General features: G+C 39.7%; 1 long non-coding RNA gene across 2 annotated transcripts in view; it reads right to left on the reverse strand.

Annotated features, from left to right (window-relative positions):
- The window catches only part of LOC110260726, a 50865-nt gene that overhangs the window by 18783 nt on the left and 17676 nt on the right, over positions 1-14406 (reverse strand). For both annotated transcript variants that reach the window (XR_002344084.1, XR_002344083.1), the window contains exon 3: positions 1715-1768. This is a non-coding gene — a long non-coding RNA (uncharacterized LOC110260726). The remainder of the gene's footprint in view (positions 1-1714; positions 1769-14406) is intronic.

Below are 14406 nucleotides of genomic sequence, written 5' to 3' on the forward strand. Positions count from 1 at the left end.
CAGCTCCGATTAGACCCCTAGCCTGGGAACCTCTATATGCCGCGGGAGCGGCCCAAGAAATAGCAAAAAGACAAAAAAAAAAAATCCTCTTTAAAGTAAATGTAAACTTTTCTCAGATTTATAAATTAATAATTTGATAAGTCAAATTAAAATTTTAAGAAGAAATAAGTTTTGAAATTTATAACTTTAATAAATCAAATATTAATTTTAATAACCTCAAGTCATCTTTTTTCAGAGTCATTGCCAAGGTCACTGAAATACTCTCATTAATATTATGTGGACGGAGAGTTCATCAATGTTAAGTACAGCTTATGATAAAAAGTAATAAATGCTACCATATATGTGTATACTTTTCCTTTCTTTTCTTTTCTTTTTTTTTTTTTTTTTTTGTCTTTTTAGGGCCACACCCATGACATATGGGAGTTCCCAGGCTAGGGGTTGAATTGGAGCTGTAGCTGCCGGCCTACGCCACAGCCACAATAACGTGGGATCGGAGACTTGTCTTAGACCTACACCACAGCTCACAGCAACGCCAGATCCTTAACCCATTGAGCAAGGCCAGGGATTGAACCCCAGTTCTCATGGATACTAGTTGGGGTCGTTACCACTGAGCCACAGTGGGAATTCCTGTTTTTGTTTTTCTATTTGTTTAATTTAATGGTTAAATTTTGCATTTCTAAAATTTAGTTTGAATATTTAGATATTTCAAGTAATGAACTGCTAAGAAAGAGATTTTTGTTTTCTTTTTTGAGGACTGCACTGTAAGAAGCAGAATTGTTCAAAAACTGCCCCAGAGAACTCAGCGGTTTTCCCAGACAAGAAGCAGATTTCCAGGAAGGGTTGGATCTAGGATTTGTGGGACCTGAAGTTTATAGTTTCCTTTTGCAGACCTTTCTTTTTCATTTCTCAAATAAATCTAACTCCTTTACCATCTTTGACACTGGAATTGCCTCTGATCCTCTTCTTAAGTTCTGCTCTTTGATGACTCAGTGCTATTACTTCACATCGCTTTCACATGCAGCAATGGAGGAAATTAATTTGAAATTTTATCCTGGTCAAATACAATGGAAGTATAAGATAACAGTCTTGCAGTCACAATTATGTGCAAATGGAATGTAAGAAAGTTTAGAAAGACACTTGAAATAATTTAATTAGAAATTGTCATTCCTTTGAGCAAATTATGATAGATCTGAAAAATATTTTAGAGCTAAAAGGGGCAATTGCAGCAAATGATGTGTTTTTGCGCCCTATAAACCCTTTTCATCTACACAGTTAACTTTCCTTTATTATTAAATATAGGTCTTTAAGAGAAAACCTATCTTGAGTTGGGGAAAAAACCATATAAGTATATGGATTTTGGTTTCTACAAATAATTCAGAGTGATAAGTAGTTTTAGAAAAAAAGACTAGAGTCAGGGGTTTTGGTCCTGGCTCTGCCTTTTTCCTGTCACATGACTTCTCTTTAGATCATGTGTAAAGTGGAGATCATACAGCTTACTCTGCCAATTTGACACAGTTATTTTGTATTAGCTAAGTGGACATGAAAGAAGGATCTTAAAGTTCAGAAGGGAGGTACCACTTTACTCATCGCATAGTCACTGCCCCATACGTAACCCTGAGCACACAGCCTCCCCTGTGCCTGGAACACAAAGTTCTCTCCTCTTTGCATATTGAAACAGCACTTCCCCTTTAAGGCCATGTTCAAGAGCTCTCACCTCCTAGAGCTTTCTTGTGGAGGCTCAACCTCATCTGAAGTCCTCTTCTTTAGTCTGAAAGCAATTATGGACCATATGATTATTATCTCATTTATTGCTCTTTCCTTGGATCAGGTGTATTTTTTTCATGTAGTGTAGTGTCACATTTTGAAGGTAGGAAACATACAGTAGTCGACCTCACAGGCTAAGCAGATGTCTGCCTATTCTTTGCTAAGCAATGTGGGGATTCTAAGGTGAACGTTCTTCCTGTTTACAGGAGTATCATAAGGTAGTAGTAGAAGATATGAGGTGTTTTGCTTATAAAACATTCATAGTTATTACCATTAAACACTATAAAATCATTAGCATTTAGATAGTATCTGAAGCCCTAAGAGTAAATAAAGGAGCTTGATGTGAAGGGAATTTTGGAGAGAAGAGGGCCAAAGGCAGAGCCTCAGAGATTCAATATCTAAGAAATGAGGGGAGGACACTGAAAGTCCAGGGAAGGCCATGAACCTAACACTGTTCTTTTTTGGGTAGAGGGGAGCACCTACAGCACCATGTGGAAGTTCATGTGGCAGGGATGAACCTGAACCACAGCAGCAACCCAGGCCACTGCAGTGACAGTGCTGGATCCTTAAACAAATGCGCCATAGCAGAAGCCAAATAGGAACATAATTTTTTTATTTTTGGTCATGCCAAATATAAAAATTTCCCAGGCTAGGGATCCAATCCACACCACAGCAGTGACAACACTAGAGAAGCCTCTTAACCTGCTGAGCCACTGGACAAGTTCCTAAAACTGTTCTTTACAAAGTCTATTTTTTTAAAATGAGCACTGAAAAAAAAAATGCTTAGTGTGATAAGTCATGAGGGAAATACAAATTAAAACCACAGTAAGATGCCATAACCTCTCCATGAGAGTGGTTAAAATTTAAAAGACTGACAGGAGTTTCCGTCATGGCACAGCAGATCCAAATCTGACTAGGAACCATGAGATTTCGGGTTCATCCCTGGCCTCGCTCAGTGTGTTAAGGATCCAGCGTTGCTGTGAGCTGTGGTTAGGTCTCAGATGTGGCTCAGATTTGGCGTTGCTGTGGCCCTGGTGTAGCTGGCAGCAACAGCTAGAATTAGACCCTCTAGCCTGGGAACCTCCATATGCCGCTGGTGTGGCCCTAAAAGGACAAAATACATAAATAAATAAACAAATAAACAAATAAATGAAAGAAAGAAAGACTGATAACATCAAGTGTTGGAGAATATGAAGCAACCAGAATTCATAGTTTGTCTGAGGAGAATGCAAATTGTATGGCCGTACTGGAAAATAGTTTGGCAGTCTCTTACAAAATTAAACATACATTTTGGGAGTTCCCATCGTGGCGCAGTGGTTAACGAATCCGACTAGGAACCATGAGGTTGCGGGTTCAATTCCTGCCCTTGCTCAGTGGGTTAACGATCTGGCGTTGCCGTGAGCTGTGGTATAGGTTGCAGACGCGGCTCGGATCCTGTGTTGCTGTGGCTCTGGTGTAGGCCAGTGGCTACAGCTCCGATTCGACCCCTAGCCTGGGAACCTCCATATGCCGCTGGAGCGGCCCAAGAAATGGCAAAAAGACAAAAAAAAAAAAAAAAATTAAACATACATTTAAAATGCAAACCAACAATTCCACTCTTCAGTATTTATCCAAAGGAAAAGAAAATATATGTCTACATAAGGACTTGATCCTAAATATTAAGAAAAACTTTATGCATAATAGCTCAAAACTGAAATCAACCCAAATGTGGTTAAGGAGTAAACAAATATATTTCTTTTTATTGTTAAGTGGTATTGTATTACATGGACGAGTTATAATTTTTTTTCTGTTTACTAGCTGATAGACACTTGAGTTTTTCCAAATTCAGGGGTTATAGATAAAGTTGTTATATTCATGTAGAAGTCTTTGAACTTCAGTTTTTACTTCTCTTGGGTAAACACTTAAAGAGTGCAATTGTTATGCTTTATGTTAAAGGTTTACTTCAGTTTATAAGAAGTTATCAAATTATTTCCTAAAATCACCATGAATATTGCACTCCTGCTAGCAATTTATGAGAGTCCCAGTTGCTCTGCATCTTAGCCTGTGTTTGGTATTGTCATTAAATTTTTTTAACCTTTCTAATAAGTATTATTATAGCCTGAAATGCATCCTAATTTCTTTGTTGTAGCCTTAAGCCCCTAATGTAACTGTATTTGGAGATAGAATCTTTAAAGCTAAGTGAATTCATAGGAGTGAAGGCCTAATCCAGTAGATGTCTTCATAAGAAGAGGAAGAGACACCAGGAGGGCACACATTCACTGAGAAAAGGCCACATAGCAATATGGCAGTCATCTGCAAGCCAGGAAGGGAGACTTCACCAGAATCTAACCCTGCCAGCACCTTATCTTTGACCTCTAGCCTCTAGATCATAAGGAGGCTAATTTCTATCATTGAAGCCACCCAGTTGGTAGTATTTTGTTATGGAAGCCTGAAAAGACTAATACAGGTATATTGTTGTATCTCATGTGGTTTTAATTTGCATTTCCTGAGTGACTAATAATATTGAACCTCTTTCCATGTACTTGTTTGACATCATCTAGGTCTTCTTGTCAATTATGAATACCAGTGTGCTAGAACCAATTTTTGCCCCACAGTTTTCTTAATTTGTTAGAATCATTGTTTTTACTATAATGCAGTGATTCCCTGGTATTTTGTATTTGAATAATCTTTGCAAAAATTAGGTTTCCATGCTGAGATTTTTTTGGTGATGCCCACAGCATGAGGAAGTTCCCAGGCCAGGAGCTGAACGCATGCCACAGCTGTAACCAGAGCCAAAGCGGTGACAGCACCAGATCCTTATCTCACTGAGCCACAAGGGAATTCCACAATGCCGAGATTTTTAAAATGGCATTTACAGTAATTTTCACAATAATGTTATATGTTTAGATGTTGTACCTTAGAATAACCTTCTGAAAACTTAATTTTGATTCTATGTTTTGGATTTAAAAATTATTGAAATGACCTGAGTTTTTATCTGAAGCATCTGATAACACTGGCATAAAAAGAGGTACCATTTAATTATTTACAAAGCCCTTGTTCCACTAGTGGAGCCAACACATTAACAGCTATTACTCTACTTTTCGGAAGAGCACAAGAAAACATTTGATTAAAAAACGAGTGAAATTATTGCAACAGTTGTTTGATCTAACACATCACAAAGTGATACATTAATGGACTTTCTATACCTGCACATGTTAAATTTTTGGTTTTGAGGCATAGCCTTTTTAAAATAAGTACTTACTTTTGAAGTATATGTGTATCTTTTGAATTTTTAGTACTCATTTAGTAGTCATTCCTGTGGCCTCCATGGTGGATATAAAAGTGGCAAATGTACTGTGCAAGTAGCATTTCTATTAACAGTGTTCTTAAGAAATGGAATCACAGTACTTAATTTTTCATTAAACATGCATGTTATGGGTTGAACTGTGTGGTGTTTCCCTTTAAAATTCATATATCTTGAAGTCCTAATCCCCTCTGGGGCTGTATTTGAGATAAGGCCTTAATGGAGCTAGAAGATCATGAGATCAATGAGATCCTAAGGGTGGGGCTCTAATCCAATAGGAGCGGTGTCTTTATAGAAGAGACACCATAAAGCATGCTTACTCTTACTCCATGTGTGGGCATAGTGAGAAGGTAAATGTCACCAAAGAGCTCTCATCAGACCTCACTGATGTTGGCACCCTGGTCTTGGACTTCTAGTCCCCACAATTGTGAAAAAAATAAATTTCTATTGTTTAAGCCACTCTATAGGATTTTGTTAAGACTAAGATAACACAGATAGGCCAACAGTAGAAGATTTTGGGCCAAGGAGTGACATTATCTGATCTGTCCAAGGGACCATTCTGGCCGCTATATTGAGAGAACCCAGATAACCATAGGTAACTAAGGGAAGAAACAGGAAAAGGAGTTAGAAAAGTGGTGGAATAATATACAGGCGATATGATGATGGCTTGGACCACTTGGATAGTAGCTAAGTACATAGCGAAAAATGGTAAGAATCTGGTTTTTACCTCTGCAAAGGTTGCTGACAAATTAAATGTGAGGTAAAAAAGAAAGAAGGAGTCAAGCGTTGTGCAAATATTTTTTTTTTTTTTTTTTTTTTTTTTTTGTCTGAGCAAGTGGACAGACGATGAGAGTAAATAATGAGATAGAGAGGAAGGCAAACAGTAATTTAAGGAAAGACTTACTAGTAAAATCTGGAATTCTACTTGAGAATGTTAAAATTTAAATACGTATACACATTCAATCTGTAGGTGAATGATTCAGGCTGGAGAATACATTTAGGAGTTGTGAACACAAAATAATTTTTAAAGTCATGATGTAACAAAGAAGAAAACTGATTTTATATTAAATCTATTCCTTGAGCCCTAAGCATTGTGCTCTGTTGCCTGTGCTTAGTAATGCTGGCTCTGCATCTTTGCAAAAGAATGTTGCCTATAGCCTGAAATATATAGGATAGCCCATTCTCAAGGCTTTGACTTATTTATTTATTTATTTTTGGACTTTTTGCCATTTCTAGGGCCACTCCCACAGCATATGGAGGTTCCCAGGCTAGGGGTCGAATTGGAACTGTAGCTGTCAGCCTACGCCAGAGCCACAACAACGCGGGATCCGAGCAGCAACTGCAACCTACACCACAGCTCACGGCAACGCCGGATCGTTAACCCACTGAGCAAGGCCAGGGATCAAACCCGCAACCTCATGGTTCCTAGTCGGATTCATTAACCACTGAGCCATGACGGGAATTCCATGACCTGTAAAAGTATAACACTTTTCCATGCATATAGAGATAAAAAGCTGCAGAACAGAGAATAATATTTGTCTGGTTGAAGGTTTATGGGAACATTGTTACCAAATCTAAGTGAACAACTATAAAAACAAAGGATTTGGGCACCAAGAAGTCTGCAGCAACAAGCCATACCTCCCTCTCCTTTTAGTATAAAAGAAGCCTGAATTCTAACTCAGGTAAGATGGTTCTTTAGGGCACTAGTCCACCATCTTCTCATTCTTCTGGTTTTCTGCACTAAATCGCTATTCCTTGCATCGATGTCTCATCTTTTTATTTATTGGCCTGTCATGCAGTGAACAGTATGAACTTAGATTTGGTAACTTCAACCAAAACAACATAATTCCAATAGATTGAGTAAGAAGCAGAAATCAGAATCCAGCTGGCTTCTATTAAAGTAGGCCAATTAGACCAGGAATGGGCAAACATCTTCTATAAAAGTCCAGATACTTAATGTTTTAGGACTTGCAGGCCATATGCCTCTGTCACAAAAATGCAACTCTTCCATTGTAGTGGGAAAGCTGCCATAAACAGTATGAAATAGAATAAGCATGGCTATGTTCCAATAAATTTGTATTTACAGAAATAGGAATGGCCTAAATTTGGCCTGTAGGCCATAGTTTGGACTTCTGGACCTCTAAACTGGATGGTAAAGGGGTTTTCAAACGTGTCAAACAATGTCAATTTTCTCACTACTTTTTTCCGAAGAATACAGTTTTTTTTTTTTTCTTTTTTTCGTAAAAATGGTACTTAAGCCCTTGTACAGTGTTGGTGGGGATGCAAACTGGTGCAGTCACTGTGGACAACAGTATGATGTGATCTACTTCTGAGTAATTTATCTGAAGAAAATGAAAACACTAATATGAATGCCATATACATGACCACGTGCCATAGCCAAGACATGGAAACAACCCAGGTGTCCCCTGATGGGTAAATGAATAAAGAAGATATGGTGTGCATGCGTGTGCACACACACACACACACACACACACACACACACACACACACACAGAGGAATATTATTTAGCTATGAAAAAGGAAATCCTGCCAACATTAACGGACCTTGAGTGAACACAGTAAGTGAAATAAATCAGACAGAGAAAGACGAATACCATAAAATGTCACAAATGTGGAATCTTAAAAAATGAGCTTATAGACACAGAGATACCACTGGTGGTTGCCAGAGGTAAGGGCTGGATGTTGGTAAAGTGAGTGAAGAAGGAGAAAGGTACAAATTTCTAGTCATAAAATAAATAAATCCTGTATATGTAATGTATGGTATGGTAACTACAGTTAATAATACTTACTGTATCACATATTTCTTTTTTCTTTTTTCTTTTTCTTTTTTTCTTTTTGCTTTTCAGAGCTGCACTTGCAGCATATGGCAGTTCCCCGGCTAGGGGTCAAATTGGAGCTGTAGCTGTCAGCCTAGGCTGCAGCCACAGTAACACGGGATCTGAGCTGCCTCTGTGACCTTCACCTACACCATATCTCACGGCAATGCCAGATCCTTAACCCACTGAACGAGGCCAGGAATCGAACCTGCATCCTCACAGATACTAGTTGGGCTCCTTACCACTGAGCCACAATGGGAACTTCCTTGTATTGCACATTTCAAAGTTGGTAAGACAGTAGCTCTTAAAAGTTCTCATCACAAGAAGAAAAAAATTGTTAATTATGTGTGGTTACATATATAGTAACTAGACTTATTGTGTTGATCATTTTGCAATATATACGAATATCAAAACATTATGTTGGACAGCTGAAACTAACATAATTTTACATGTCCATTATACCTCAATTAACATTTTTTTTTTTAGCTGCACCCCATAGCATATGGAAATCCCCAGGACAAGGAAAGAATTGTCACAACAGTGACCAAACCAATGCAGTGACATTGTTGGATCATTTACTCACTGCACAAGGAAACTCCTAAAAAAAATTTTTTTTTGTCTTTTGTCTTTTAGGGCCACACCCGTGGCATATGAAGGGTCTAATCGGAGCTGTAGCTGCCGGCCTACGCCTGAGACACAGCAATGCCAGGTCTGAGCCACGTCTGCGACCTACACCACAGCTCATGACAATGAGGGATCCTCAACCCACTGAGCGAGGCCAGGGATCAAACCCGCAACCTCATGGTTCTTAGTTGGATTCGTTTCTGCTGTGCCGTGATGGGAACTCCAGAAACTCCTAAAATTTTTTAATAAAAATTATTTTTGAGTATTTATGGTAACATATAATGGGTTTATAATTATTATTTTTAAGTGAATTAACAATTTTCTAAGTCTCAATTTTAATTTTTAGTGAAGCAAATATCAATAGATATAAGGCACATAACCAAATGCTCTTTGAGGTTCTCAATAATTGCTAAGAATATTTGGGTGTCCACAAAGTCTGACTAAACTACTGGTTTAGAAGTTGGGGACATGAGAAGGAACCAGCAAATGAGAGAGAGGAGGACCAGGTCATGAAGAAAGAGGAAAATCAGAAATGTGATATCCTGGAAGCCAAGTGAAAACATGGTTTCAAGGATGGTGAGATTAATTGTGTCAACTAACAGAGCATTGTCAAAATGCTAATGATAAGGACCCAATAGGCAGGGAGATGTTGGACTTCAAGGGAGAGAAAAGCTGATCATTTACAGTAGAAGACTGAAGAAGAAGATGAGGAGCTCCAGAGCACTGGTTGAAGGATTTCCCTTAAATGATTGAGAAGTCCCTACTTCTACTGAAACAAGAGGTAGTAAAGGAAGAATGAGGGCAAGCACGGACATATTTGTAAGCATAGGAACAGGAAACTGAGGGAATGCCAGTCTGATGGCTTCTATTTTCACCTACAGATTAGAGGTGCATCACCTGTTAGGATGAGGGTGTGAACTGTCTGGAGGCTTAGAAGAGTGGAAAAAGTGAAAGGTGAGGAGAGAGCTGACTTCAGAAATTAGAATGCTAAGAAGGTAGTGTTGCGTTTCCAGGTGGGGTTAAAGATCATAAATGTATCATCCAATTCACCAACTGATGTAATTGACAGATTTTCTCTAGCAAATATTTAACAGCACAGGTGTTGGGATAGAGAAGATAGACAGCAGAACTGCTGGATCAGTGATAGGTAAATTTTTTCTGTAAAGAGACTGATAGTACATACTTTAGGAGTTTTGGGCCATGTGGATCACAGCTATTCAACTCTGTAGTGTGAAATCCACCATAGACAATATATAAATGAATAAGCATGGTTGTATTCCAATAAAACTTTCTTTATGGACACCAAAATTTGAATTCAATTTTTTTTTGTGTCACGAACTTTTTTTTTTTTTTTTACTTTTTTCAATTGCTTTAAAATGTACAAATAAATATTAGCTTGTGGGCCACACAAAAACAGGCAACAAGTGGCTTTGAATCATGGAGTCCATAGTTTGTGAGCCTCAGCACTAGACAACATGACAGATTAGAAAAAAAGTTATGCATGTTGTTCTCTTACGGTGCAGTGGATTAAGGAGCCAGTGTTGTCACTGCAGTGGCTTGGGTCAGTACTGTGGTGTGGGTTTGATATCTGGCCTGGGAACTTCCAAATACCACAGGTGCAGCTGAGAAAGAAAGAAAGAAAGAAAGAAAGAAAGAAAGAAAGAAAGAAAGAAAGAAAGAAAGAAAGAAAGAAAGAAAGGAAGGAAGGAAGGAAGGAAGGAAGGAAGGAAGGAAGGAAGGAAGGAAGGAAGGAAAGGGAGAGAGAAAAAGGAAGGAAGGACAAAAAGCTTAAACCCTTGAAGAACTACCCCAGAACTCAGAATAGAGCCTGGGTTGGCTCCCATTTGTAGAGTGCTCTTGAGCAGTACACAACATGCACCTATATATGTGATGATTCCCAAGAGTTAGAGTCTATCAAAGGACATGACAATGGGAAACAAAGCACGGCAATTGAGGCTATTGGCAGGAAAAATGGTTGAAGTGATGTGCCACTGCAGTGAAAACTGGATAGGAATGGAAGTAAAGGTGGAAAGGAGTTGATAGACATCTAGTCAACAGGGTCAATGACCATGAAGTCTTGATGAGTCCAAAGAACTGATGTACTATGCGTGGTGAAGGGAAGAGTTGGAAGATAAAAGTCCTGGAGCAGTGTATTTGAATTCAAGATTTTAGAGTAAGAGATTTTCCAATAATAATAATTATGTGTGTGTGTGGCTCATCCAGGGATCAAAGTCTGTGATGAGAAAGAAGGAATGACCAAGTTGTCAACAAGTGACAGTACCAATAAAGGTTAGAGGTTGATGCAGCTGATGACATGAACCACAGAGGAACAGTGAGGCTGAATGTAATGATCTGCAAATGATTCAGGGCCAGAGGGAAGAACCATCAGTTGCTCCATCATGTGCCTGATGGTTCCTGATAATTTCCCTTCTGAAAATTAGCTCCCCACTTTTTTTTTTGGGGGGGGTGCTTTTTAGGGTCTCATGTGCGGCATATGGAAGTTCCCAGGCTTGGGGTTGGATCAGAACTGCAGCCACCAGCCTATATCACAGCCACAACAACCTGGATCAGAGCAGAGTCTGCAACCTACACCACAGCTCAAGGCAACCCCAGATCAGAACTGCAGCCACCAGCCTATACCACAGCCACAACAACCTGGATCAGAGCAGAGTCTGCAACCTACACCACAGCTCAGGGCAACCCCAGATCTTTAAATGCAGGATAGAACCTGCATCATCATGGATACTACTGGGGTTTGTAATCTGCTGAGCCGCAACAGGAACCCCAGTCCCTAACTTTTTGTTCCTATAACCCAAGGAATTAGGTCCTTCAAGATCCTTTTCTTTGTTCCTAAAGCACTGGTCTGACAGAGAAACAGCAGTGAAGAAACTTAGGGGCTAACAGGTGGGGGAGGAGGAAAGCTGGGTAACATTTTTTTGGTTCATTATATTCATGTATTTCAATCGCCTACTGGATCGCCAGTGGCAAGTATCAGAGGTTTCTTTTTCTTTCTTTCTTTTTTTTCGTCTTTTTGCCATTTCTTGGGCCACTCCCATGGTATATGGAGGTTCCCAGGCTAGGGGTCAAATTGGAGCCATAGACACCGACCTACACCAGAGCCACAGCAACGCAGGATCCGAGCCGCAACTGCAACCTATACCACAGCTCACGGCAACGCCGGATCCTTAACCCACTGAGAAAGGCCAGGGATCAAACCTGCAACCTTATGGTTCCTAGTTGGATTTGTTAACCACTGAGCCACGATGGGAACTCTGAAAGTGTCAGAGGTTTCTTAAACTCAATATGCTTAAAGAAAAACTTGATTTTCTCCTTTACACACTCTACCAGCTCCCCCTATCTAAACTTTTGCCTCCTTTTGAACATACTCTAGTAGTAAAAGACATCACCAAGCCTCCTCTGCCACATCTCCTTTCTCAGTTTTCCTTGATCTATCCAACGGTATTGATAGAGAGTGCTACTCTTCTGCTTCAGGCTGTCATGCTCTCGTACCTAGATTATGACAACATCCTTTCAATGATCTCTGTAGTCACTCTGCCTTTATTTAAAATTTTCATAAGTTGTTCATCATGGATTTTTTGGCATTAATTTTGATTTTTGAAAACATTGCATTAAATATTGCATTAAAATGTCAATCTTGTTTCCTGGGTCTTTGGGAGCCTCTTTAAGTGGTGCATACAAAGCAAGCGCTTAACTTACTTCACCTTTATCCTGGTCCTACTTACTACCTCTAGACTCCTCTCCCACAGTCTGTTGTCCATTCAGCAAGGGCAGCCAACTAAAATAAGCATGTAATCATGCCACATTTCTGTTAAAATTCTCCAATGGTTTCCTTTCAGGCTAATTTGACAAGACCTCACGAAGCTCACTCTTCTTCCAGTTCCTGCTTTCTGTTTTGGCCACTTTTCTATATTTCCTCCTCCTCCTCTTATCATCATCATGGGTATCATTATGTCTCAGTACAGAATGAATAGGTTGTTTTTAACATTTTACATGCATTATCTCACCCTGCATGACAAGGTAGGTAAATACCATTTATTTTTTATGTATTATAATATGCCCAGAGATACTGAACCATAAAATTCCAAAACTCTCTTTCTCCTCTATGTTTTTTTGGATTTCCCCACATGTTTCCACTGCCTTGGAAGACTCTCCAACCTCCTTTTATGGTTACTTACTGTGGTAGACTGAATACCGACCTTCCAAAGACATCCGCAGCCCATCCCCAGAACCTGGTACTTTACATGGCTAAAGGGACTTTGCAGATGTGACTAGGTGAAGAATTTTGAGATGGGGAGATGATAGTGGATTAACTGGATGGGTCCAATGTAATCATGGAGGCCCTTTAGAGAGGGATGCAGGAGGAAATGAGTGAGAGAGAATGTGATATGGAAGTGGAGCTCAGTGATGCCATTGCTAGACAGGGGCATGAACCCAGATATGTGGGTGGGCTACAGAAAATGGAAAAGACAAGGACTCAATTCTCCCCTAGAGCATCCTGAAGGAATACAGCTCTGCCGACACCATGACTTTGGACCTCCAGTGTCCAGAACTGCCAGATAATAAGTTTGTGGGGTTTTTAAAAATTGAGATGCAGTTGGCAAAGAACATTGTATTAATTTCAGGTGTTGGGAGTTCCCATTATAGCTCAGCAGAAATGAGTTTGACTAGCATCCATGAGAATGCAGGTTCCATCGCTGGCCTTGCTCGGTGTGTTAAGGATGCAGCATTGCCTCAAGCTGTGGTGTAGGCTGCAGACTCGGCTCAGATCCCTCGTTGCTGTGGCTGTGGGGCAAGCCAGCAGCTACAGCTCAATTTGACCCCCAGCCTGGAACTGCCATATGGTGCGGGTACGACCCTAAAAAGACAGAAATAAAAATTAAAAAATAAAAAAGAATATATTTTTTCTTGTCATGAGACTTTCTAAGACCTACTCTCTTAACTTTCAAATGTGCAATACAGTATTGATATCTCTAGTTACCATGCTACACAAATATGTGTTGTTTTAAGGTACTAAGTTTGTGGCAGTTTGTTATGGGAGCAATTTCCTCAAGGAATCCTTTTTTGAGCCCCCTAAACTGAGTTAGATACTCCTCTTCAGTGTCCTCCCTCCTTTTCCTTGCCTCTTTCACAGTACTTGCCTTGCTGCATTGTGGGCTAGGAGCGTAGGGGAGCAAGACTTGTCACCCTAAATTGTCTCTTCGGCCTGTGCATTATCTTGAGCTGAAAATAATCAAGGCACAAAGGACTCAGGAAGAATCTTTGACCTTCCCCCAACTTCCTAAAAGAATTAGATAGGGGAACTATCACCATAGATAACTATAGTATGAACTAGGTGGGTAGACAGAATGGAACCTAGAAACATCTGCTTGTTAAAATTCCTCTCTGGGTCTCATTGTCTCTGCCTGGCCCAGCAAACATTTGTTTACCAAACATTTACTTTTCTACCTCCATGTCAGTCACCTTTCTCCCCTTTGAAATCCCAAACCACTACCCCCAATAAGCTCATTTATCTTTAGCTAAAGATGGTATTTCAGGTGAGGGTTTTTGGCCATTTTGGCAGCTTATTCAGTTTTCCTGGGTGTCTCCCATGTATGCATGCTCTCAAACTTTGTTTTGATTTTCTCCTCTTAATCTGTCTTGAATCAATGTAATTTTTGGACCAGCCAGAATGACCTAGAAGGGTAGAGATAAATGTCTTCCTCTCAACAGGAGACCATCTCTACCTTTAAACTGTAAATTCTATCCAAAGAGATCACATCTGGCCTTTGTATTCCCAGAGCCTAACTTAAAACTCACAGCTGCAGCTCAATAGGTATTTGTTGAGTGAATGAATGAATGAATGAGACTTCTCAGTCAAAAGGGGCTGAGATTATTTGT

This window comes from Sus scrofa, chromosome 5 (assembly GCF_000003025.6).
Source record: "Sus scrofa isolate TJ Tabasco breed Duroc chromosome 5, Sscrofa11.1, whole genome shotgun sequence".
Taxonomy (NCBI): domain Eukaryota; kingdom Metazoa; phylum Chordata; class Mammalia; order Artiodactyla; family Suidae; genus Sus; species Sus scrofa.